We start from the raw sequence: 27,500 nt of genomic DNA on the forward strand, positions 1-27,500 counted from the left end.
TGTGGTAACTCTGTTCTGTTTCTGGGTTCTGTGGTAACTCTGTTCTGTTTCTGGGTTCTGTGGTAACTCTGTTCTGTTTCTGGGTTCTGTGGTAATTCTGTTCTGTTTCTGGGTTCTGTGGTAACTCTGTTTGGCTTCTGGGTTACTGAACGCTCTCTGTAACCATACCTTGGGTATCAACTGCATTGGTCTATGTGGCTTGTTGTTTGTAGATGACAATCTGTTGATTGTCCTCAACTAGATTCCCGCTGCTACTCTGTAGAATTCTACTCAGAATTTTATTGTGTTGTAGAACACCAAGAATTTTACTGTGTGCACCAATAATATACGTTGGCCAAATCCAAACTGACCATAATATTATTAGCCTACACACAATATAATTGGGGAGTGAGATCCGCTGCGTCCTCCAAAACCATACAGCCAACCTGTCCACAAGTATTTGACCCAGTGCCCACCACTGCTCAAATACCTGTCAGGTGCGGGAGCCAGTACATTCCGCAGGGGAGTAAGGGTCCCCTGTCCTCAGAAAGTTTGTACTTCATAATCAAATGTAAGTGGCAAAACTACACAATATTATGGTGGGAGTTTATTTTCCTTTTAAGAGAATATCATACCCATGGCCATATACAACTACAGAAGTTCATACAGTACTTCTGAATTTTCTCTCAAAACACTGGAAATGCAGAGTCAGGCCGGTGCTCTCGCTCTCTGGAAGAGCAGCGTCATGACTGAAATCCCGCTCCTGTAAAGACACACTTGTAGTGGGTCCCTAAACCTACAGGTTTCAATATCTCCGTTCTTTCATTGGTGGGAAGACTCGATTTGGTAGCTTGTCAGGTAGTAAATATCTACAGTGCTAGAAACTAGAGAGTCATGGGCAAGACAGAATCATGCTTCATGTCTTCATTGCATTTCTAGTCTGGTGAAGAACACAGACATATGATATGGTTGTTTTCATCGGTAATAATATTCCTAGTGGAACAATCTAACCAGTTACCTATGAGCTATGAATTCTTTTTCCTTCCTCTCTCCTTTTTCCTCCTTCCTCCCCTCCCTGCTTTCTTTCTACTCGCTCTCTCTCCTCCTTCCTTCCTCCCCCTTCCTTCTTCCCTCCAGCCTTCTTTTAAAGTGCTGCTCATCTTCTAAGCCCCTGCCAGGATTACTGATGTACTCTTAGGCCATGTAGAATGAAAAGGTAGCCAGTAGTGGGAAGAGGAAGACATTAAAAAAAAAAACGTTTTAACAATACTGAATGTTTACCAATACTGAAGCTACCTAAGAAGGCGCTGGCGTGGCCTAACTGCTCCGGAGGAGGTGTCTCGGCTGAGGACCTGCCCTTCCCCTTCCTGCTCCTTCCCAGCTAGTAACGGGGCCAGGACTGTCACCGGGCGCCGCAGGACACACCGGGCGGCTGGACTTGATGTTTTTCTTCAAGTCAGCTGTTATAGGAGGTCAGCGAGACACAGGAGAAATAATAGATTCCGGAACAAAAAGATCTTGAGTCTTTGGTCTCCCTGTTAACTCTCTGTTTGGACTTAACGCTTGGAAACTTGGTTCTTCATCTGTCAAACTATGAGCTCTTGATTGGGGCTTTTATGAAGGAAGAACCGCAGCACCTCGTAGGAGCCCCAGGGTGAGCGCCTCCCGCCACCACTGCCGTCCTCCCTTCTCTGCTCTCTTTCTATCCTGGACTAACCTACTTTATCACATACAAGACGTATCCCATGGGGAGATGTTAATAACTGGAATGACTCAGCAGGTAGCACGGAGAGGAAACTTCAGGAACTTGTCATTCCCTTTTAAAGCAGCTCCTCACGTGGTCAGGTGTCTTGTTTTGCAAGGCTTTCAGTGCTTTTGAAGGACAGGGCGTTCACCAAGTGAAGAGAGGGAAATGCCTTTAGCAACTTGGCGTACGTTGAGCGTGGAGCCTGTTGGGGTGCAGGGAGTGTTTTTCCCCTTCCTCCAAGCCTCCCTCCAGCCCTGCGACCTACCACACATTTAACATTAGGTCTCTGAGCTTTCTAGGTGCAAACAGGTGGCTGAGCCTGGTGTACAGGAGATGGCTTCTGGGCGCCCTGTCAGGCTCCCCCCCCTTAAAACAACACAAAAGGCGGCGTGGGACTGGCATCTAGATGCTGTGATGTTAGGTCGTGCTTCTCTCGTGAGGGCCGGAGGGGTGACAGCCTGGTGGAGCACTTGCCCGGTGAGGCGGACCCTGAGTTCAGTCCCTGCTCTGCAGAGAAGAAGAGCTGGACGTTGGAATCCATGATACATACATGCTGTTTTGTGCCGATTCCATCTTGTGCCCAAGTTCCTTTTCTTCTCTGCCATGTTCCCGAGGCCGGGCATCTCCTTCCCGCCCACCCTGCTCCCACACCACGTCACCAGAGCCCCTGCATCAGACCTTGTCAGACCCTCTTGCCTTCCCCCCCCAGGACTGGGGAGAGGGGACCCCTGCACAGGACTGGCAGACCCTGCAAATCTTTGTGCTCATGGAATAAAACCTCCAGTTGCTGTGATTTATGAGGTCAGATGAATGTAGGGGGGACACGCCCACAGTTTGTGAGTGCCAGGCACACAGAAAGGAAGAAGAGATGCTGAATTCCTGGCAGTTCATACGTTTGCCAATCTGGCTTGAGTCATCATCAGTAGTACAGGTACTCAGATGGCCAAGTCAGACGTTTCGGAGCTTTGAGACATCAGTTTACATAATTAATAGAAATATACCAGCAGGTGACTGTAATGTGATTATAAAGTACAGTCCTGGCTGTTGGGCTGTATTGAATACTTTTAAATGAAATATGTAGAGTGTGTGTATGCATGCAATGTGTTTAAATTAATGCAGCCTTTCCAATCAGCCAGAAAGAGAAAGGATGTAAATTGCTAGCATGTGTTGTTCAAAATGCAGAAGTAGGAAGGCAATATTGATCTGTGCTTTGGATGTTTATTTACATCAGTTGTGCAGCGTTAAGATGTCTGGCCATAATTATCAAGACCTGCCCACCTGTCAGACCGCAATTGGGTTGTTTCCCCATTGTCTTGCAGCCGTAAATCTTCAGGTCTGGATGGGCATTAGACAAATGGAAAAAGGCTACTTTCCCAGAACACGTAATTCATTATGGAAAACAGGTGCCTGCTGAAGATTTTTGCTTTAATGCAGGCATATTTTATTATTCATAAAATATTAATGTGAGTAGTCACAACCAGAGTTGTGTGGGTTGTTTGCATGTAAGATTTTGAGTTTTAATATGAGGAAAGAAATTGTAAGGTTTCTCTGAACTTTGGCACTCTCTCCTTCCCTCTTTCTCTTTCTCTCCCTCTCCCCCCCTCCCCCCCCCTCTCTCTCACACACACACACAAAGAAACCCATTCCATAAATAGTTTCATTCCTTTGCTCTCCTAAAATAGGTTCAAACGACCCTGGCTCTTTGTGACGTCATGTGTGGAAACGAGTCGGCTTTAATGCTGTCTGTGCAGTGTTATGTCCAGGGACAACCTTGCAGTAGGGCAGAGTGACCTTTCAGGGAGAAAAAGAGAAATGAAATATACTTTCATTTTCCAGAAATATGCATGCAAGTAAAAATTTGACAGCCTGGAAGAACATAAGCAAATATATCTTTTTATTTGAAGATAAAAAGAAGCAGGGCTGGATAGGAAAGGGAAAAACCTGTGAAAAAATGGATGATGCAGTTTTTACGAATAAGCAGCTTAATGTATCTTGGCACCCACAGTAAGCCTTGTCGGAGCCCAGAGTGCCTCAGGCGATCTGTGAGCAGAATAGCAATTTTATTACTTTGTCATTAAACCAATTTCACAGCAGTATTGTTTGTTAATGAGCAGCGGCAAACGAGGGAAGATGTCACACACTGGAATAGCAGAGAGATTTGTGACCCGGGCTCACAGCTCTAAGATGGAAAGACCACAGCCATAAAAAAGGAAATACTTTGGGATGAAATGCAAAGTCTATACAGCAGAGCTTGTGTTTATGAGCTACCATTTTGCTAAGAGCCGTGAGAAATAAAGGTCTGGAAATACGCAGTTAAAACAGGGCCTATAAAATTAAAACCAAATTAAAGTATAGCACAGGATTACTGCACAGACTGTACTTGACAAAATATATTTTAAGTGACGAGGTGAAATCTAAATCAGTTTTGTTTGAATTTGGTTGGTATTTATGAAATTCAATACAAAAAAATGAAAAAAAAAAAGATCCAAACAAAGCAGCTGCCTGGCCCTTCTGTGGTCTCTGAGCCATAAACAGGCATCACTTTGAGAACATTCAAGCACCAGCCCTTCAATAATTAGCGGCGTTCTGCTTCGCAGGGCGAGCCCCGTGTGTCCGTGGGCCGGGGCGGCGGAAGCGAGAGGGGCAGGGCCACGCGGCCCCTCCTCCGGCCGCAGTGGAGCTCATCATTTGATTTCTGCTCTCCCAGTTGCCTTTCCTTTTTATGGTTTTGAGCCAGGGGCAGCGTTTGCAGGGAACTTGGGAGGCAGCCTTGAGGGATCCAAGCAACAGTGCCTGATAAGCACATCACCAAGTGCCGCAGGGGTCCGAGGTGAGGCGCTGCGCAGCTGTGGCCGGAGTTTGTCAGGCAGGGAGAGCGGGCACCACAGGGCCTGCCCGAGGAGACTCGGCCTCCACCACCCAGGCCTCCAGCCTGGGAGGTCAGCCATGTGCAAAGGAGATTTTGTAGTCTTCTGACTGTCGGGCCTGCCTGGCCACCCAACGTCTTTGTCCGGGAGCCTCACGGGTGAGGGTTTGGGAGAGAGGCTGTCACCTCCGGGCCAGCTCAGGATTTGGTTTGGCTGGTGATATGGAGGTGTTTCCGGTTTTCCTACCGTGGTCACTGGCTGAGATTAATCTTTAGATCTGACTGGGTTCTGTTCTCTTCTCTGGCCATCTGAGCATTTGAAGGAAACCCTTGCACCCCTGACCCCCGGCACATGCAGTGGTGGGGGTTCAGCTTTCAGACTGTTTTCTGCCTGTCGGGCAGGACCCCTAACAAATCACTGGCTGGCTCTGTGGCTGCTGGCAGCCAGTGGGGCTGGCCTTGTGCCAGGAGCATTACTGGACAGCCAGACAGATCAATTCACTTTTACACCCCGCCATTATTTACAGCTCACTGTACATCTTCTCTTGCTTATGGAGTCATGATTAGCAAGCTCAGTACACATAAAGCGCACATTTGTTCTGGGAAGGGCTTCCTCCTGCTGATACTGCGGGAAGTTGGGAAGGAGGTGAAGGGCGTGTCTCCCGTCGCCTGGCTGCCTTGCACGCGGCTGTGCTTCATCCCCACGCAGGGCCCTGCGTGACACTGGCCGTGTTTCCCTTTGGGTATGTCCAGGTGGACAAAAGCGGGCTGGGAAGTGGGCTTCTGCTCCCGCTGCCCTGTGCTGAGGGAACCAAGCAAGAGGCCCGGTGGACAGGCGTGGGCCTCCCGTCTTGTCCATCAGAGCACGTGACCTAGAGGAGCCCACGTGCCAAGGACATCCCCAGCGGCCTCACGCTGGCGACGCACCGCTCTGGAGAGCCTCGCTCTCTCAGCTCCTGCGTGGCTTTCCGCGAGAGGTTGGTGTGGGCCGCACTCCGGCTCCTGGAAGCCTGCGTCCGGTGGAGTCCCATTTTCCTGACACAGCGGACAATATGGTAAGGGGACAAAACGCTGGAGTAGTATGGTACGTTAGAAACAATGAAAGAAAGCTGACTAGGGTTTAAAACACCCACGCGCACTGGCCAACCTCAAATACCTTGTACTTAGTTTATCATACACTAGTTTCAATTACGAGTTCCTTTTGTGCCTTCCAGTAGGTGAGCATATTTTTGTCTTGTGTGGGTACCATATTTTCCTTCTGTGACAGAACTGTGACTTCTTTTTAAAATGTTGGTCATAGGGCTTGAACTCTGGGTCTGGGCGCTGTCCTTCAGCCCTTCGGCTCAAGGCAAGTGCTCTACTGCTTTGAGCCACAGCGCCACCTCAATGTTTCTGGTGGTTTATTGGAGATAAGAGTCTCAGGGAATTTCTTGCCCAAGCTGGCTCTTGAACGGTGATCTGCAGATCTCAGCCTCCTGCGTAGCTAGGATGACAGGTAGGAGCCACTGAGACATTCTTATTAAGGAGGTTGGTAGCACAAAAGAAGAAACATTGTTTGGGGAAAAGTTTTGTTCATTTCTAAGTGACTTCCATAATGTCAGACAATTTAAGTGCTTATATTCCTTTCTAAATCATTTAAGTTATTCTGAGACTAAAATAAGAGTAGTAAATGGAGGCAGGCACCTTTTACTAAGAAGGCTGAAATTAGGCGCAGTCCAATCAGAGGCCACCCAGGCATACATGTTTGAGGCCTCTTCTCTACCGATAGCCTGGCATGGTGGCACACACCTACCTGTTCATCCCAGCTATTTGGGATGCTGAGATCGCCAGGATCCAAACTCCCTGTCACCCCAAAGGGAGGGAGAGTAGTCCAAGACTCTGGTCTCAATGTGCCGCCCATACCAGGCACCCTCATTACCTGAAGGGTAAAATATGCAGATCCCAGCACAGGGACCGAGGAAGACCCCGTCTCCACGATAGAATGCCCGTCCACTAGCACAAGGTCCTGACTGAGTTCAGCCCCAGAGCCAGTAACCAGGGGAAACTGAAGTGAAGTAAGTTGCTTTATGTCACATTATATCCATTTATATAGATGAAAAAAGGGGGTTCCAAAGGTTGTGCACCCCGTTTTATACAGAATAGTAGGTAGGGGAAAAGGACAGGATTATACTCCTCAAGGAACTTTGTTTGGTCAGGGCCTCGTGTGTGCCGAACGGTCTGTAGCAGTGATCCAGGTCCTCAGCTTCCCAAACCACCTTGCATCAACCAGCAGACAGCTGGAGATTGTCAGTACAGGTGTGTTATTCTCAGCTGCCTAAATAGTCAAGATAACCTGAGAGCAGTAAGTAAAACTGCACCCACGGTATCTCTTCTCACCCATTGCAGTGTCGGGAGCAAGACGTTCCCGTTGAAGGACGAGCCCTCACAAAATGACCGACAATACGGCTGTCCTCTTGTTACCTAGTTCAGTGACACTCCAGCAGTTAGTTGGTCTTTGGAGGTGACATGATGACACCAACAGGCGCGAGTCTCCCTGCGGTGCTTGGGTGGCAAACGCAGCCAGGCCCTGGGCACACATTACCTGGCCCCTCCCAGAACTTTTTTTTTTTTCCCAATGGTGGGCCTGGGCGCTGTCCCTGCGCTCTTCAGCTCAAGGCGAGCGCTCTACCACTTGAGCCACAGCGCCACTTCTGGTTTTCTAGTGATTTATTGGAGATAAGAGTCTCTTGGGACTTTCCTGCTCGGGCTGGCTTCGAACCATGATCCTCAGATCTCAGCCTCCTGAATAGCTAGGATCACAGGTGTGAGCCACTGGCACCCAGCACCTCTCCCAGAATTTTTTTTAGCAGTAGTAAGGATTCTTTCACTCTCCCAAGCTTTAAAAAGATGTCATTAAAAATTGATTGATAGATGAGAAATGGTGAACCAGAGAGGTTTTTTTTTCAGGAAGAAATTACAGAATAGGATGCAACTCTTAATTTCAACTAGTACCTAATTTCAGTTAGTACCCTTTCTACTAAGTATATAAGCTAAGAGTACCTCCTGCATTTGCTGAAACAGCTCCCTTTGCCCAATGACCAGAACCCTTCAAGGAGGGTCAACGCCTCCCTGATCCCTCCCTTCCTCCCCAGCTTATTTTTATAGCTTTTTTGCATGGCTGAAGCCACTCTTAGAGCAGGGTCCCCTCTTTATTGCTAATCTCCAGGCTTTCTGAGACCAAGACTGAACGTGTTCCATCCATGTGTGTTGCGTGGTTTCTACAGGATTATAAATATTGGAAATGGGGGCTGGGAAGGTGGCTCAGTGGTAGAGCGCTTGCCTTGCATGCCTGAGGCCCTGGGTTCAATTCCTCAGCACCAATAAGCAAAAAGAAAAAAGTCGGAAGTGGCACTGTGGCTCAAGTGGTAGAGCGCTAGCCTTGAGCTGAAGAGCTGAGGGACAGCGCCCAGGCCCAGAGTTCAGGCCCCATGACCAGACCCCCCCCCAAAAAAAATAAATATTGGAAATGTATTTCTTGGCGAGGTATGTTACTGCACACCTGTAATCCCACGAACCAGGAAGGAGGTGATCCGGAACATCTCAGTTCAAGGCAAGCCTAAACGAAAGGTTCGTGAGATCTTACCTCAGCCAGTGCGCATCTATGGTTACAGCTGTGTGGGAGGTGTGTAGGTAGGAGGATTTTAGTCCAGAGCCAGCACTAGGCAGAGAGACCCTATCTGAAAGATAAATTCGAGCGAAAAAATGGATCTGAAGGGTGTGGTTCAAGTGGTAGAATGTCGGTCTAGCAAGCACAGAGTTGTGTGTGTGTGTAGAATGATTCAAATACACGCCTTGTGAGTCTCAGATATTGTTACAAATTGGCCTTCGCATCTCATCAGGTCAAATTCTTGTATTCTCATTTTACAGCGAAGAGATTTGAGACAGGTTAAAGAACTTACTCAGGTCTCTAAAGCCCAGGCTGTTTCTACCAAACCGAGCTGGACCACTACTTGGGCGGATGAGTTAGGATGTCTTCTTCTTCCAGTTGAAGTTGGAGACCTTTAGGACATGCACTGGATCCTAAACTTAGGTGATTTCTGTTCACTTTTCAGGTTTGTTTTTTTGTTGGTTGTGGGGCTTGAATTCAGGGCCTGGGCACTGTCCCTGCGCTCTTCAGCTCAAGGCAAGCGCTCTACCACTTGAAGGTTTTCTGGTGGTTAATTGGAGATAAGAGTCTCACAGACTTTCCTGCCTGGGCTGGCCACAGCTAGGATGACAGGCGCACTTTTCAAGCTTATAGGAGTTCTTCATTTATGTGCTTCTCTAGAAAGACCTCGGTGACATGCCAAAGGCAACAGACATTGAAAAACACGTTTATTCATCGAGAGCTATGTGCCTTCTAGAACTTGAAGTTATCCGTTATTAATGTTAATGAAATGACTAATTCTCAAATCTCAACAGGCATGAATATGAAGCCTAGTAGTTAGGGAAAGGAAGAGAAGCGCTGAGAGGTGACCTGAAGGGGCAGGACCCTGTGGGTGAGGGGCGGGCAGGGCAGAGAGGCCACCTGCGCAGCTCCCCTCCCCCAAAGCAGCGCTGGCCACATGTGTGTGCCACAGCCTGGCTCCGAGTTCCACCAGCCTCCTTCTCTTACTGACTGGAAACTCCTTCAGGATTTGTTCACGACGAGCTGGTCTTCCAGGCGTTTCTGTAGAATAGGACTTGAGATAAAAATCTGCTGAGGATTTTCTTTGTGGGAAAAGAAGCCTAGACTTTTAGGAAAGAGTTCTTTTCTGATTTTGGGGACCCTGATGGACAGGCTGCTGAATAAACAAAGATAATTTAAAGTTCAAAAGCACAATTCTTACACAGCACTGCCAAACTGAAGAATGAGAAAGTTAGTTTAACCCGGTTGTATCAGGTTCAGAATGAAGGCTTGCTTTATGCTTTTCTCTACCAGCTGGGCCACATTTTTATACTCATGTCTCTTGATTGTAAAGATTGGAAAATGCTACCCCGCTATCGAACCAGAGGTACTTTCTGTGTAAGCTTTTTCTGTTTTTTTTTTTTTTTTTGGGGGGGGGGGTTCTGTTGTTGTTTCAGCCTGTTGGCTTGTGAATTTGTGTAAGTAGAAAGTTTTGGTCTAGAACTTTTCTGAATAAGCAATTAAGGCCCTATTATATGTTGTTGGTGTTTAAAAAAGAAAAAACGCTCCGTTTTCCCTCTTGGTTACCGGGAGATAGCATCTAAAAGAAAGAAGCTGGCTGCCAAACTGGAGAAACATGTGATGTGTGAGCTTGGTAGACAGCTCTACCAAGGCCAAAGACGACCCCACGGATGATGCTAAGCTAATGAATTTTTAATCCCCCTTAGGAGATTTTCATTATAACCAAATTGTGGGCATGAATTGATACATGGAAAAATTCACCTAAAATAGATATTAGTTCCAAATCCTTCAAATTTTCCTCAGTGGTTTTCTAAGTCAGTTTGATGGACTGTTCCGTTTAGAGGAGTGTTAATCTAACAACATTGCCAGTGCAAACTTCGATGTGTACTTTTCTTATCTCTGTCGTCATACTTAGAGAACTTTGTAGTGTCTAGCTTAGCCACTGTCATTGTAGTAAGTACAACCCATTGTAACAGCTCCCATCAGAGATGGGAGTTACTGACCAACCTACCAATCAACGCCTTTCATCGATGGGTGTGGCCAGCGTGCAGCCAGTGGAAGGTGGGGACCGCTGCAGGCAGCGCCGGGGGCGGGGCCAGGCGGGACATAAAACATGGATGACTGTCCCAAACACCAAAAGGAGTGAAGAAACGAAATCCTCATAATGATGAAAAGGATCCTGTTAACTAAATCAGCAAGATGGAGAACTTCCCTCCCAGCAAAGGCAGGCAAACAGAGTCCTGGAGACTGAGCTGAGGCCCAAGCCTGGCCAGGCTGCCAGCCGCTTCCTGAGGGGCGGTGAGAAGGACACGTGAACACAGCTCTTGTTCTTTACAAGTTATACTTGGACAGTGCTTATCTGGGAAGGGAAGTTACCAAACAAACTGTAAAGCAGACTCTGGAGTTTATCACATCTGCATGCATTCTGTGAACACAGAGGCAGGGAGGGGAGGGGAGGGGAGGGAGGGGAGGGGAGGCAGGGGAGGAGAGGAGAGGAGAGGGGAGGAGAGGGGTCACGTCTTCTGCTGGCTTGTTTGTTTGGACCTTACCCCATCTATCTCAACTTAGAAGTTCTAGCTCATATAGTTTATAAAAACAGCATTTACTTCAGACACCTTTCTTTTCTTTTTTTGTTTTTTGGTCTGGTCGTGGGGTCTGAACTCTGGGCCTGGGTGCTGTCCCTCAGCTCTTCAGCTCAAGGCTAGCGCTCTACCACTTGAGCCACAGCGCCACTTCTGGCTTTTTGCTTATGTGGTGCTGAGGAATCGAACCCAGGGCCTCAGGCATGCAAGGCAAGCACTCTACCACTGAGCCACCTTCCCAGCCCACACATCTTTCTTTTTGTCCTGAAAAGCTATTGACAAAATTTGCGGATATCTTTTTGTTGTCGTTGATGGATCCGTTAATGCTTGGTTAATTAGAAGGCCTGCTAACTAGAGTTTTGCTGTGGTTAAAGAAGCTGGGGGAAAGAATAGGTTTGTGTGTGTTAGGAATCTGTCACATCTGGGAATTGAAGGCCACATAAGATGACTTCCCTGGAGCCACTGCCAGCTCCTTCTGCTGCCCTGGGCTAGAGCACTCACAAGGACAAAAGCCACAGCTTCTCAGTAACACTTCAGCTTCTGCTCTTATTCTTCAGGCTTCTCAAAAGCAAGTCACTTCAACTCAGAATCTATTGCCCTTTAAACCTGTTTTTCTGTCAGATAGAAGGCTTTTCAGATGGACTGGAGTCCATTCGTCCTTTCTGAATTTGTCCATATTTGAAAATACAGAAACTACCCGGTTGTGTTCTAGACGAACAGTTAGCATGCATCTTTGGGAAATCCGCTGGCAGCTGGGGGCGCATCTGCAGACCACAGCCAGGCTGTGCTGTGCATGCTCTGGGCAGGCGCGTGCTCCGGGTTGGAGGTATCGCGATCTCCTTGCCGCCCTCCTCCATTCCCAAGGACACGGGCACTCGTACGGCGTCGCCAGCGGGCAGCACCGCTGACAGCCAGCTGCAGGTGTAGCTGCCACGTGATCACCCAGCAGGCTCACATCACCAGCACTGCTGCCCGCAGATCCCGGCCGCGGCGCAAGGAAGATACGACGTAGCCAGCAGAACGTGGCCACTGGGCAGGCTTTAGGTGGCTGTACGTCTGTAGCTCATCTGGTTCTTGGGGCAAAGCAACATAGTAGACCCCGACTCGGTCCTGATAGTGCCCTCCGGCAGCCTGTGGTTCACCCTTCCTAGCACTTTGGGGGGAAGGGGGTGTCTGGGCATCCCCCCAAGCATTGCTTTTCCGGGAGGTGCTGGGGATGCACCCCAGAGCCTTGTACGTACTCTCCGAGTTCCAGACTCAAAGTACATGTATGAGACACGAGTTGGCAGTCACATAAATGCCAGGGGACGCACGCAAGCAGAGTGTAAGAAGCGAGTTTTATTTTTTTTTTTACACTCTTTGCTTGTGGTAACGTTACTTCTTTTAAGGCGATCCTACCCGTAACACCAATTTGAAATGGCTGCTAGAGAAGATGTCAGTGACCATTTCCTAAAGCCTGTGCTTATTTCACACCAAACACTAAACTTGCTACAGCCACATGTTTATCTGGTCAAAATTTTGCTCTTCAGAATTATTTTTTACTATATTACTGTATAGCAGGGATTCGGTGTCATTTCCTTAAACAGAACACATGCTGTCCCTTCACCCCTGCATTCCCCCCTCCCCCCTTCTGTAAGCAGTGTTTTTGCAGGTTTTTGCATGCATGCTCTCAAAGCAATAGGACCATACCAGCCTTCTCCCTGCCCTGCCCGCCCCCCTCCTGCCATGCCCCCCCAGCCCTCTTGCTTTACTTGCCATTTTCTGTGGTTTATTTCTTCAGCCTATATTAATTGTACAAAGGGGTAATGTACCATGATAATTCATATATGCATACATTGTAAGTAAGTCCGATTAACCTCATCTGTTGCTCTCATTTTTTCTAGCCCGCTACTGTTTGTTTTAGGCACACCTGTGGATTAACTAGGAAAAGTCCCCTAGACATCCACTCTGAGCATACTTACAGAGTCAGGTGTCTGGAGCCACAGAGGTCAGGGATTCCTGTAGTCCATTTCAGACAGATTCCAACAGATCCAGCGTTAGACATGGCTTGGCAGTGTTGCCTTAGTGTCTCATACAGGATATGAGTGCCTGGCGGGTGTAGATGTGCAAACCCCACCACAAATAAGGACACCCCCACTACAGCCCGGGACGGGGGTGGGGGGGCTCCCGTGTGCACACACACTCTACCTACCTATGTGAACAGGGACGTAAGCTTGACAGTTTAGCATGTTTCTTCCTCAGATACTGGGGAGAAGAGCCAATCTTCTGATTAGGAATTTTCAAAGACAAACTTACAAAAGGAAGAAGTAAAGTTTGCATTCCTTTATATATTTAGATATGACAGATTAAAAGCAAAGCAGGTGTGCAGAGTGTTTAATCTCTCCCCACCATGGCAATCTCCAAATGCTTTGATGTTGTCTGCTTGCAAGACCCGAGACTCTGCCAGGAGCCAGATTCAGTTGACTTTATATGTTGTGCCCATCTCTTCTGCTGTTCAAAAAAAAGGAAAGGAAAAGGAAAAGGCCCCTGCACCTTCTTGTCTCTTTCCTTTATTGTAGAGTTTGCTTTGTTTGATTTTAAAGCTGCCATTATGTGGAAGTGTTGCAGGATAAATAATTGAGAAGAGTGCTCTGTGGGGAGACGGCTCCCGCCTCCCGGCCGAGCAGCAGCCTGCTCACCACGGGGAGAAGAGGAGAGACAGGAAAGCGACTTTGTAACTCACTTAATTGAATGTACTTGGTTTTTCAGATAGCTCCTCTTGTGCAGGATCTACATAGCCACTCCGTGTGCGGCTGCCGTGATCTTGGCAGGACTGGGCCTGGTGTTCAGCATTTGTTTTGGGCATTGCTCCTCGATCTTGCATGGACCTAAACTGTACTTGTGTTGAGTTTCATTTTCAAGTAAGGAGAGGTTCCGCATGCAAGTGGAGCCTGGTGTGGTCATGAGGTCTCTCCCTGAGGGCTTCCTCAGTAGTTAACGTAGCTTCTACCTGCGTTTAACACAGCAAAGCAGAGCAGAGGTTAAGTGAGCAGAGAGGGCTCCAGGCAAGCCCAGTGCTGTTTCCACTGTCTTTGCAGAGGGAAGCCTAGGCCGGCTCTCCTTTCACCCCCATCATTTCAAGAATTGCTTTGCCAATCCTTCACAGCAAATAGTAATTTTAAGTGGACCAAAACAGAGCTGGGATATTTGCACTTCATGGTAATGATAGAGCAGCCGCGCTCCCTGGAGTCAATAAGCCAACAATTGAGTCATTTTTGCCTCCTGTGAGTGAATCACTGCAGTCAGCCTGAATGACAAAATTGCTTATGGAACCAGAGCCCTTCACTGGGCTGATCTCAGATGGGGACCTGGGCTTCAGAGGGCAGCAGGTGCTTTAACACCGTTGTAAGTAAAAGCCGTCTTTGTACCTGGAGGATCTGTAAACAAGAAAATGGAACTGATGAGGAGCATTTGAGGTCCCCTTCCTCATTTCTTGTCTCTTTCCCCTTTCCCTTCTTCTCCTCCTGCCCTCCCCCACACAAGACACACGAACGTCTGGGAGCCACACCCCACTTCAGCCCTCATGCTTGAAAAATGCACATCGTGATGCATGTGTATTGTGTGTTTAAGCTTGTTATTTAGCTTCTATCAATTACTGTGGAGCAAAAATTTAAACACAAGAAAAATACCATAATGATAACGTTTTTTTGAAAAGTAAAACATTTCAGTGAGCAGGAAATACAAGACCAAGCATAGGGAAGGTGAGAGAATATTCTAGCTCCAGCTGGGCCTTGGTGGCTCATGCCTGTAATCCTAGCTACTCAGGAGACAGATCTGAGGACAGTGATTGAAACTCAGCCTGGGCAGGAAAGTCTGAGACCACCAAGACGCTGTAAGCAGAGCTGTGGCTCATGTGGTAGAGTGCTAGCTTTGAGCAAAAAAAATTCAGGGATGGCATCTAGGCCCTGAGTTCAAGCCCCAGAACTGGCACCCCCTTCCCCCCAAAAAAAATCTAGCTCCAAATCCTCCCATCAAATGACCTCTGAGAGGTCAAAGGTCTACAGAATCTCGTCATGCTATTTTGGGGTGGGGGAAGGGCCAGTGGTCATATTCCACAAGAGAACTGCAATGCCAGCCCTACAAATACTTAGGATCTGAATCTGAAAATGGAAATCAGAAGTGGATTCAGAAAATGGAAATCCTATTTGCAAGCTGACAGATGCCTTTAAAATACGATTAATCTTAAGGATCCAAATGCTGCTTCATTTTTTTTTTTGTTTCAAATGAATGGCTCCCAACATTCCAAGTCTTAATAACTTGCTGGAGATTGATTGGTAGTAATTAAGAGGTTTGTATTAATCATACTATTAAGCATTGTGACATAATAGCGAGAAAGTGACTTCACTTGGACCTCACTGACTGCCCTAGGCCACCGTTATGTGACCTGAGACTCCTGTTGTTCAGGAAAGTTCGCTGGGAGAACCCGCACCCAGAGCGCATGCTGGGAAATAACACCCTTAGGTGCCCTGAGAAAAACCACGAAGCAGGTTTCCTGTTCTGGTTCTTTCCTTTCTCTTTGGAGTCTCCCCATCACGGGGCTCCTCTCTACCCCGGCTGATGCTCAGCACGCGCACCGCAGCCCGCAGCCCCTGCAGCTGCTCAGGCCTTCCCTCTGGCCTCCACATTCCATTCTAGTCTCTCTCCTGCTGTGCCTGCAGCCCCCAAACTTGGAGAGCCCCAGATGCCGCTCCTTCTGGGCCAAGCCCTTCCCCTCGGCATCAGGACTTCCTTGGCTCCTTCTGCCCAATGGAGTCACGGTGGGGGCCTTCCGCTGGGCCTCTGGTCTTCAGCCCAGACCCAGGAAGGCAGAGTTACTTCCCGTCTGTGCTCCACCCCAGCCTGGGACGTGGGGACGGGTCCCAGTGCTGACTCACTCGTTTGGTCATTCACGCAGCGAACGCTGCACTGAGGATGTTCTGTGGATGGACCTGCCACAGGGCCAGAAGTAGAGAATGAACATGTGCTCTGGAAAGCCAGACAACCGGCTGTGGCTGCGGCCTGGCGTCAGGGCTGGGCCTGGCCTCGGACCAGGCCAGGGATGTTCTCTGACAGGAGTGTCAAGCGCGGCTGGCAGGGGGGGAAAGGCCGCCCCTGGGAGAAGGGGTGGGTGTTGGGGGTTCTTGTTAGTAGTGATCGTGTTAATTTAAAGTCTGCGACTTGCCTTTTGGGTTACTGACAGATTACCTAATCCTAAAATATTTGTGGCAATTAAACTAAACGCAGTACTAAGTTATTTTTTGATAGACTGTGATGTGAAAAATGTAAATAATTCAGATGCCATGGTTTCTCTTTCTGAAAATTGTATCACTTTAACAAATTCTAACAGACATGAAATTTGAATATATTGTAAAAAAAAATACTTTCAAACTGCAGTACCCGGTGTTTGCCTCTGTGTCCATGGAGACTGAGGCTGTAGGTCAAATTCATGTGCAAATCCATGTGTGTTCTCTGTCAGGTGGAGGAGCCATGAACCACCCCTGGGTGCTAAGATATTTAAGGACTGAAGCAGACGTGGCACACTGCTACTAGGGCTCTTGTGGTTTGTAAAGATACATTTTATGTCTCTTACGATTACATGAGGATGCTAAAAACTGCTGCTAATAATGCCATCCCATGGGAAAGACTGCATAGGTACCTCTGGAGGAGACACAGAATGCGACCTGGCAGTCAATCCCAAGAAGAGTTACTAAGGCAATCTGGAAATTTTATGTAAGATGTGGTGGTGATACCTGAAGCTTGTAGCTGGTACGACATTGGCTCCGATTCCGTTCAGTAATTATTATTGAATTACTATGTTTTAAAGATAATTGTTAGAGGTGTAGGTCTCACATTAGCCCACATTATTTAAATTGAGTTGTAAAATGTTGTAAACCTTTGATTTTCACCCATGGGTCCTTTTAGTAAAGGCCAGTATGAGCTGGTGAGTTAGTACTTGGCTTAAATAGAAAAAAAAAAACACCTAAGATTCTCTGTGTGTTTATGCTGCTTTGTTTGCTGGATCTTTTTCTTGGTATTGCTTGACTTTCTGTGTTTTAGTCTCATTTTTTCATATTTTGGGTTGAAGCCACGCTAAAGTTTAACACCTAGGAGATTTCTCACTCATGACTCCCTTTGCAAGTGCTAAAATCTCAGCCTCTCAAGCAAGACACCAAGCTCACAATTTAAAGACAGCATGGTATTGAGAAAGGACCAACCACCTTTCCAAGACGACGTCCGGAAACATCCTTCCTTTACACCGGCAAGAGAGTCCTTCCAAAACTCCTCTCATGCCAATCTGGTCTGAAGTGGCACCCAGAGCCGCCAGGCCACAGCAGCACCTCCCCTGCAGCCCCGTGAAGCGTAGGGACATTTGTTTCCACCCCAGATTGGGCCACGTGCTGTATTTTTCACCTTAAAAGCCCATTTAAAAAGAAAAATATCTTTTGAGAGAAGGTACAATCTGGAAGCCATTGCACTTAATGGAGTCCCTTTTACATGTTACACTTTGTCCCATCAATTTATTCTAAATTAGTTGTCACTACCTAGGGAAGCCCTGCCCTTGATTGTCTTTTGTGATTGCTTAAAAACACATGGTATCATGCGCCCCCCCCCCACACCATATATATTTGTATATTTTCATGAGTATATACTTTCTCACATTCCGGCTTCCTGTGTCTGATGGTTCTTCTCAAGTCTGAAATGGAACACAAGTTGTCACAACACACCACGTGACACATCTGTCATTATCTAGTCACAGACCATCTCAGAACTAAGTGGATAGACACTGGACCTCCCAGACACAGGCCCATGGACAAAGACTTGGCAGCTGACACTGGCCTGGCCAACCTGCATGGGAGGAAGGACTGAGAGGCGGTGGTGTTTCGGAGGCAGCCAGCTTCCCACAGATGCTGTAGCTGATTAGAAGCGAGAGCTTCAAGGGTTCTAAAGGGCTAAGACTCGTCATTTGCTCTGTCGTGAGGACCAGCGTCTTCTCAGCCCCACGCTGACTGCAACTGGAGCATTGAGCTTCCCCCACCCGAGCACAATAAATGGGAATGAGAAACTGAGTTTCCAATTCTCATCAAGTCCGGGCCGTAACAGGAAAGATCCTCAGCCTTTCATCCGGTTATAGCGTTCTCTCCTTCGCCATCAAAACGCAATGCGAAAGCAACCTCCATACCAAGTGTTCCGTGCGTGCGTTTCTGCAGCCTGCTCACTGCCCCACTCTGCGCGGGAAGTGGGGGCGTGGCGTGCTCTCCCTCCTCAGCTTCTGGAGTCTTCCATCAGTCCCCTCCCTACGTGGCTGTTCAGCGAGTTCGTCTTTGAATACCGTATTTCATCATTCCACCACTCAAGACCCACACCCCTGCACCTGTGAACTGAATGTTAGGGATTCTAGACCAAGGCTGGGAGGTGGTGAGTGCTTCCTTCTCCTTCCCTTGCCAGCCTGGACCAGCATTTGAGTTTGAAAACACTCCATTTCCTTTCTTTCCTTCCAGTTATCTATGTTCTGTCAATCTGGCTCTACTTTCTTTCTTCCTCCAAGAAATTAGTTGCTAACGTGTGTGTATGTGCCCGCATGCGCATGCGCGCGTGTGTGTTTGTGTGTGTGTGGTGCTGGGAGTTGAATTTAGGGCTTTGCAAGCTCTCTGCCACACAATTCACTATTGGATTTTTTGAGGCCTTGTCTGAAAATACTTACATAGGTTTCCCATGTAGTGGGAGAGACACCATATGACTCTATATAGTAAGTTCATATTATATGTGAATCTTTGACCTTTTTGAGTATAGGATAAGGAATATAAACTATGACATACACAGATTATTGTGACCCTTAAAAATTACGCGTTCTAAAAGCTCGCCGGTGGCTCACACCTGTAATCCCAGCTACTCAGCAGGCTGAGAGCTAAGGTGTGGCTTTTAAGCCAGTCCAGACAGGAGTCCATGAGACTCTAATTAACCACCAAAAAGCCCAGAGTGGAGCTATGGTTCAAGTGGTAGAGCACTAGCCTTGAGTGAGAAAAGCAAGGGACAATGCTCTGATCCTGAGTTCAAGCTGTAATAGTATCTGTGTGTGCACACACGCACCTGCCTGCACGCTCATGCGTGTGCGCGCATGTGCACACACACATTCTAGTTCTAATGAAAACAGATTTTTCCGTTATACTCGCTCCTATATGCTTTGCTTTCTTTTCCTTCCCTAATTCCCACCCTGAGCCAGTTTTGGCGGGAGACACTCAGCTCTGGAGGCGGTGTCTTCCAACAGGCACGTTCGCTGGCTGTGGAGGAGGAAGGTGCTTTCCTAAGGATGCTGAGGAAAACCTCTGTTCCTTGGGATCACGAAGGGCGGGAGGACAAAGCCAGCACACAGTGACTGAAAGGAAGTGAGCACTGTCACCGTCCCTTCCTTTCTCTTCATATCTACCATCTCCAACCCTGACTATTCTCTTTGACTGTAACATCCATGAAGACCCCAAGTTAACAAGAATGGGTCTCTATCTGTGCTAATGAATCCCGCCCCCCTCCCCCACAGAGCAACTTGAGGCCGAGCACCGCTCTGTAAGCCCGGCTGCTGGGACGTCTGACCCCACAGACCCTAGAGAGCAGGTCAGCACGCGTGGCCTCTGTGGACGCGGCTGCTGACTTCTCTCCCTTCTCGGTTCCACAGGGAAGCTGTCAGCAGAGGTCAGTGGTGATGGCATCCACCTTCTGGCACTTCTGATGCTGCATTTTTCTAAAGCCTAGGTTACCTGAGCTTGCAACGGTGGAACATAGTACAGACATTACATAAACAGTTTCCATAGATCTGTCGGCCCTCAGACAGAGAGCACGTGTGCTTTCTGCTCTCTGATGCCACTGGAGAGGACACACATTAAACGTGGTCACTGTAAGCCGGCGCCACCCAAAATAGAAACTCCAGGGCCACCGTGGCGAGGCTTCCTTCATACAGGTGTGTTGATGCCCCGGGCTGGCAGGCCACAGTCCATTCCATTTACAGAAGCTGAATTAAACAATAACTATGGCACTGCAAAAAACTGGAGGCTGTGGGGGCAGGGGAGGGGCAGGGTGAGCTCAAAGGAGATGTCTGAGCTCTGTCAGGGCCGAGGAAAACCCTGCTGCAGTTGTCAGAGCTTGTTGATGTGCTGGGAACGGCACTTTTTTTTCCGCCTGGATTTTGTGGTTCTGCCTTAGGAAAGAACGTAAAATAGAACGGAAGAACAAAGTCCCACTCTATAAATCAGCAGCTGCTCCTTGCCAGATCAAAGGAGTGACATTTTCGCTCCTGGACTAGTTGTCCACTCGAGGGTTGACAGGCAGCTAACAGCTGTCCTGCTAGATGGTGCGGGCTGAGCCTGCGTCTCCTTCCGCGCAGATGACAAGCTAATCAGACGCACATCCTCAGCACACGCCTGTGAGTGCACTTTCATCTCTAATCCACAACTGCTAAATAGCTTGATGCATTTTTGGCAAGCGACTGCTTAGGTGGTTTCCACTGAGAAGTAGAATCTAGAATTAGTGCTTCCAGCAAAGGTGACCAGGAGTGCTAAGAAGATACTAGATTGTAGGTCAGCTGGGATCTTCTCCTCTTAGGGTGATCTGTACATGACTAGGAACAGAAAGGGAGCCAACTACAAGTGTGTACAAGTGACTGGCTGGTTCTCGAGGCCTAGTCAGGCTGTTGTATTCAGAGATGTGAACAGGAATGAGGAGGAATTGGTAATTCTGAAAATGGTAATTCCTACCTTTTACATCAACAGAGTTGCATGAAGCTGTAGATCCATCTTTCCCGTCCACAACGTTGTTTTCAGAAGCACTGTAAGGTGTGCAGGTATCCAAATGTGGCACTGTAATGTCAGTAGTAAAACTTACGAAGTATTCAGCTTCTAGTTGATTTCCATCAGTAATAAATCACGTACAGGGTGAGGCTACAGGCTACAGCTGTTATCTATTGACTTGGGTCTTGGACCCTAGATAGGAATACCTTTGTTCAGTGTTTTCAAGTAGCGTTACAAGCGCATGATAAATAGCCATCTATGAATGATCCGGTAGCATTTTGTAAGAGTAAACCATAGCCTGCTGCGATGCTTTGTCACATGCCACCGGGTGTGACTGTAGCCATGGAGTAGGGTCCATTGCAGTTCAGTGTTACAGAGGACATAAAAGACAATTCCTCATCTGTGAGAAAGTTTCTCAAATCTCACTTAGAAAACAACTCTACAATTGGCCGTGTGTACCTTGGCTATAGAAGGTTAACAAACTTTCCCCATTCACAAGAGACAGCCTCCACGAACTGTTTCCACAGGACACTCGATTGGCTCCTTCAGGAGGTGCAGGGGGAACATGAGCTCAGCTGTTATAAATTGGTGTTGCCCTGACGCAAGTGATGGAAAGACTGTCTAGATCTGAGATGCCCAAAATGTGCAGGGGGTGTATTTTTTTTGTTTTTAAGTGTAAAATTAAAATAAAATAAAATTGTACAGTTACATGAGTAAGGCAATGAGTCCATTTCCTATCAAGCATTGTTACCCCCTCCTTTGTTTCCCCAGCCATCCCTTCCCTCCCCACCTCCTCCAGCCTCCCCAACTCCTGCACTGAAGTTGTGAAGTTTGTTTTCAACCTAGTGTCTTGTACATCTCATTGTTACAGTGGGTCAACCTGTATCCTTATTTCAGCATTTTGTTATTTCCCTTCCCCTCCCCCACTTAGAAAAATGTATATACAAGATGCAGGACACCAGAATCAAATACAGTGACAACAGGGGTTGTACCATGGGGGAAGAACGTACAAAAGAAACAAAAAAATCACATGGGACATTATAAATATGTTAGAAACAATAGCAAGAAAGAAAAAAAAAACACTTGTGTCCCTATCTTGGGGCTCATTTCCCTTAACATCATCTTATCTGGTCATATGTACATTGCTTTGACCTTTTCTGCTTGTCTGAGACATATACTAGTTATTGTAAATAAGGGAAACCATGGGGCATGTGTATTTTTGTAGCTAAGATTTACAGTTAAAAGTTGATCTTTGTAGTCAGGTGTGACACCCATGGCTCACGCCTGTAATCCTGGCAACTCAGGATGCTGAGATCTGAGGATTTCAATTCAAAGCCAGTCTGGGCAGGAAAGCCTGTGAGATTTTTATCTCTAGTTAATCTCCAGAAAGCTAGCGGTGGAGCTGTAGCGCAAGTGACACAGCGTTAGCCTTGAGCAAAAGGCACCTAGGGCCAGCACCCCGGTCCTGAGTTCAAGCCCTGGACCAGCACCAAAACAAAACGCAACCTTGATCCTTGCAAGTCTCCGCGTTCAGGCACAGTACTAGAGATTTGAACTTTGAATGTACAGCAGGGCTTCTTAAATGCAAAGACTGCACAGATCACCTGGAGGTCTTTTAACACAGAGACACGGGCGCAGGTGGTGTAGGCACGGAGGCTACTGTGGTCGCTGTTGTGTCTTCACTAAGCGGGAAGGGAAGCTGACCCGCTGGCTTCAGGAGCACAGCAGCAGGAGCTGGGGAGCGGTTTAGGGAGTGTGTGTCCAGACGTCCCCCGGCTTCTCCCCCGCTCCAGCAGGTGCCTGCGCCAGCGCCCCGCGTCCCCTTCATGGCATTACACTTAATTATAGGTTAAGCTGTGATTTCTGGAAAGACCCTACCATATGGACATATGCTCCTTGTAGGAGTGAAACACATGATTATCCTTTTATCCACCCAGCATGGGTATTGTTAATAGCTACACATCTATTCCTAATTATTACCTAGGAGAGAACAGAGCTCTTTAGCAGCATCCGATAGGAGCGTTTTGACTGTACACTGGTACTTAATGAGTTCTTGCTATTTGCTAGGCACTGCAGCAACTCTCTCTATGGTAATATGATATATGCTACTTAATATATTGTCAATGTTATATAATAATTAATCATAATTACACACAAGCCTCCAAATAATCCAGGCCTACCTATTTCCCTAGTTTGTAGACAGGAAACAAACTGAGACTTGGGAAGATTATATAGACTTGCACAAAATTACCCAGCTAGCAAAGGGCAGAAAACACGAGGCCCTTGCCTCTCCCTGGTGTTTGTCTATACGTAACTCAAAGGAGGGCATTTCCGGGAAGAACCGATGTGGCTCCCTGGAAGTTGAGGGAAGACCCTGAGAGAAGGAAGTAGAAGGCCACAGAGCTGGACAGGACAGGACTCAAGGCAGATTCCCAAAGCCACGGAAGGTGCCTGATTTCACACTCACGTTTAAATGTTGCCAGTTTATCGATAGATCCTTTGTGTGTTTTACTGTGTGGGCAGACTGGCTGGGAGCTACGACTTGCCACGTGAGAGCGTGTTCCTAAGTCGCAGACGCATCCCCTTCTTTTCACTCGCTTGTCTTGCAAGTGTCTGTTGGGGATCCAGCACGTGGCCCCTAGTGAAACACCTTGGTTTGCGGCCTGACCCAACCAGGCATGCGCCCAAGAGCATGCTGGTGACCGCTGAGTCTGTCTAATAATTCCCCGAGTGAACAGTTTCAGCATGTCCTTCTGAGGAAAGCCTACTTGTAACCCTAACTCAGTGCAGAAACACTTGCCTTCTCTTTCCATACATCAGAAAACAAACAGAAACTTGCCAAGTGATTTGCCCATGCTGAGGACTTACTGCTGAAACACCAAGTGGGAGCGAGCTTTGTGGCACAGCGCCCTGCTCCAGGCCCGCGATGCTGGGCGGCAAGTGCGCAGGCAGGGCTCCGGCCACCTGGCTGCCTGCACTCCCTGCCCAAACCCAGCCCATCCGGAAGGCAGGCAGCGCTCTGCAGCGCAGGGCCGGGCTGGCTGCTTTCCCTGAGACTCCTGCCCAGACCCAGGAGCTGCTTTCCAGGTGTGGCTGTGATAGTAACTCAGCAAGGAGGAGTTTAGCAGCCATGAAAGGGGGTGCGTGTCGAACCAACCAGCTGTCAAGAATCACACATCTGCTGGTGCTGGTGGCTCACATCTGTAACCCTGGCTACTCAGGAGGCTGAGATCTGAGGATTGCGGTTCAAAGCCAGCTCGGGCAGGAAAGTCCGTGAGACTCTTATCTCCAATAAACCACTGGAAAGCTGGAAGTGGCGCTGTGGCTCAAGTGGTAGAGCGCTCGCCTTGAGCTGAAGAGCTGAGGGACAGCGCCCAGGCCCAGAGTTCAAGCCCCACACAAACAAAAAAAGAAAAAAATCATACATCTTCTACCTGAACTATGCTTTGCACTAAAAGTATTTGAAAAAAAAACGGAAGTTTCTCAGATTTCAGTTGTAGGAAACTATGCAATACCAAAAAATGTTTGGATTTTTGAGGAATGGGGGGAAGAGGCGGCATCACTCCAGCAGGATAGCAAGGTGAGAGTGAGTGAGATTTGCCATGTGAGGTAAACTCTTTTAATGTACTGGATTCTTTCTTCTTAATTTTTCACCTCTGAGTTGACTTTAAAAGGTTTCATGAGATTTTGGATAGTCATTGAATTTATTCCTATAATTAGGTTATTCTAAGGCTAACGTGTTAGTAGATAATTTTTAAGGAACACGCATGCTAATAACGCATTTTCTATTTGAGTGCAGTTAGAGAGCAGCAGACAGTCTTCGTAGGTCCTCTCCAAGATGCTGTGTAGCCTGGGAAATAACTCACCAGTCAATAAAACGAGTGCACGTTGCGGCCCGCTCTGTAAGGACCCGCAAATGGCATTCTCTGTAGCCCTTAAAAAACTCCCAGTGAGGGTAATGCAGGATCTGGATCAGGTTCCAGGCTTGCTACCATAGTCTATACTCAGATTATGTCAAAGAACTATTTAAGAAGCTAAGAAGACTTGAAAACTTAGGATTAAATTGTTTATATACCAATAGAGAAATACATTATATGTCTACAATCTCAAAAATCATCTTACAATGACATTAAAACTTGGGAGGATTTTTTTCATATCCGATACAGATGAGAAACCTCGCAGTCTCTGAGCTGGGAAGAACTTGTGGGAGTTTTCATGAAGGTTGGGTGCAGCAGCTACGTTTTGGTTAGTTGGATGTCTTCAGCAATTTTTCAAATGTTTTAGGTTTGGCAAAGCCCAAAATGTTTTTTGCCAAGACCCTCTTTTCCCCTATTTTTTAAACCCGTGTGAAATTCAAGGATAACTTAATCCATATGTGACTGATTCATTTACACTTAAATCATCAAAATGTTATTTTGTGAGGCCCAGTTAATATCCAAGAGCCCCGAAGAGCCTTTTGAAGATAAGTCTTTTGTCTTTCTACAACAAGTTGCATTTTTCCATGTGAATGGAGCGTGGCCCCTGAATTGGGGGAGCTGTGGTGACTTTCAAGTCTGCAACTTCATTTTTACATTTAAGTAGAGTCAAATCTTGATACTCTGTTTATTCTTTGAGTATTGGAAAGATCATTTGAAAATACGTATAAGAGGAAGTGGAAAACTCCTCACGTCATGTAGTTCTGTTCCTATTACATGGGAGAAGTTCATTGTAGCAATACTGAAGTTATTCCTCATGTGATTCGTTTTGGCGTATAATGTAGATGGCTCCATTTTATAGTCACCAGCGTGTCTTCTAAGGGTGGCCCCTGGGTCGCTGGTCTGGGAAAGGTATACTTTCGTATTTCAGTACCAGAATTTTCCTAGAGTCATTAAGGAAATAAGCCAGGGTTTGGGGAGTTAACAATAAAATATATCAGGATTACCAGGAGCTGACAATTGGCAGGACTTGTACGTTTGGAGATTTCTGAAAAGTTGGAGGCCATATGTTTTTGAAATTGTGTGATTTGAAAGAATGTGGTAGAATTCTGAATCTGGCAGGGACTAGCACGATGGATCATAAATATTGTTCAAGAACAAAAATGTAGAGAGATTCAATGGAGCACACGTGATAAAGCAAAATACCCATAACCCCTCTGGATGTGTGCGTACAGAGCTGCAGTCTTACTCGCTGGGAAGTGGGCTGGGAAGGGCGGTGCGTGCGCGCATGCATGTATGTGCGCGCATGTACATGTGTGGGGCTGGTCACCCTCGGGCCCTGGTCGTGGCAGCAGCCTGCAGTGGTTGCTGGCTCAGCCGGGAAGAGCACAGGGCCCCTGCTCTGCTCGCCGTCTGTGTGGCTGGGCAGCCTCCGTGGAACCACCTTGTGAGTGGACCCCGTTTTTACTAACCATCCTGAGGCGTCTCAGGAGTGACCTGCGAGTGAACCTCTAACCTTGCCCGTGATGATTTGTTTGAAGGCAGCCTGAATCCTCCGGCTGCAAGCTGCGAGCTGAGGAACGGCTCAGGAAGGCAGAGCGTGGCCCAGATGACAACAGAAAGGAAGCAGAAGGGTGGAATTAAAGGGGAAATCATAGCCAGCAACTGGTTTTACCTAGCAAGTGGGCTACAGTACACAGGTGCGCGCGCGCGCACACACACACACACACACACACACACACACTTTTTTCCTAGAAACTTCCAGGCTGTTCCGAGCATCTTTTGGGGTCTTCACTTGAGCCATAGAGAGGTGCACTGCGAAAGTACTGGGGAAGTTTGGAAATGGGCTCCTCACTGGGTTGAGGGCTTCTTCTGGAAACCTCTGGCCGTTTCTCTGCTGCCCCTGAGGTGACGTGGGTGGGTGACGCAGCCACACCCCACGTGGCCACCTCCGCTGGCAGGTGCGTGTGGCTGCCCTGCTGTCCTTGTGCGACACGAAACCCCGTGTGCGGGGCTGTGCACTGAGCACCCGTGCTAGGAGCTCGCGTGGGGGCTCCGCGAGGATCTTCACCTTAGAAGGAACACAGAGCCGGGCTGTGCCAGTGGCTCTCACCTGTCATCTTAGCTGCTCAGGAGGCTGATCTGAGGATCTCGGTTCAAAGCCAGCCCTGGTGGGGAAGCCCATGAGACTCCTGTGAACCACCAGAAAACTGCATGTGGCGCTGTCCCTCAGAGAGCTAGAGCACTAGCCTTGTGCAGAAAGAGCTCAGGGAAAGTGCTCAGGCCGAGTTCAAGCCCCACGACCAAAGGGGGGGGGGAGAGCACAAAGCTCCTGAGGAGTAGAGCTCTGTGGCCGTCCAGCCTGAGAACGCACGTGGTCATCCATCCTTAAGTCTCTGTGTGCTCAGGATGCAGAGCCAGCACGGGCGGGGGGGGGGGGGGGGGAGCAGCACGCAGCGATTCCCTGCCACGCCCAGGGCCTAGAATCTGCCGTGATCCCTAAGCGGGAAAGCACTGGGACCAGGTAGCTCCTAAGTGGTTGAAAATTGTTTTGTTCTTATTAGATTTGGAGAAATAAAGGAGATTTCTTATCAGCTTACTGTTTGCACATGAATATTTGATGGGCATTATCAAACATTAAAGTAACACGAAGTAAGCATTTATGTTTATATTTTCACCAAAACGAGGTTCAATGTTTATATTTTCACCAAAACGAGGTCCAGCTTCTCAGACAAGTAACCGCTTCTCTCCGTTCCTGAGATTCCACTCCACCTGGTCTGAGCGTGCCCGGCTCAGCTCTCATCCCATGTGTACCTGAGGCTGGGGTTGAGAGGGGCTGGCTTTATGTCCCCAGCCCCGGGTGTCCCGGCTCAGGCTGCAGAGGCCGCCCCCAGCTGGTTCTGACCCCGGCATGACCCCGAACTTTACAGGCTTAAGCTGCAGGAGTTGCCTAAGAGCAGAAGTCTTTCTGG

General features: G+C 47.9%; 1 protein-coding gene across 1 annotated transcript in view; it reads left to right on the forward strand.

Annotated features, from left to right (window-relative positions):
- Window positions 1-27,500, forward strand: part of Meis2 (Meis homeobox 2) — a 188,882-nt gene that overhangs the window by 155,927 nt on the left and 5,455 nt on the right. The window lies entirely within an intron of this gene.

The sequence above is a fragment of the Dipodomys ordii genome, unplaced genomic scaffold, assembly GCF_000151885.1.
Source record: "Dipodomys ordii isolate 6190 unplaced genomic scaffold, Dord_2.0 Scaffold11, whole genome shotgun sequence".
Lineage (NCBI taxonomy): Eukaryota > Metazoa > Chordata > Mammalia > Rodentia > Heteromyidae > Dipodomys > Dipodomys ordii.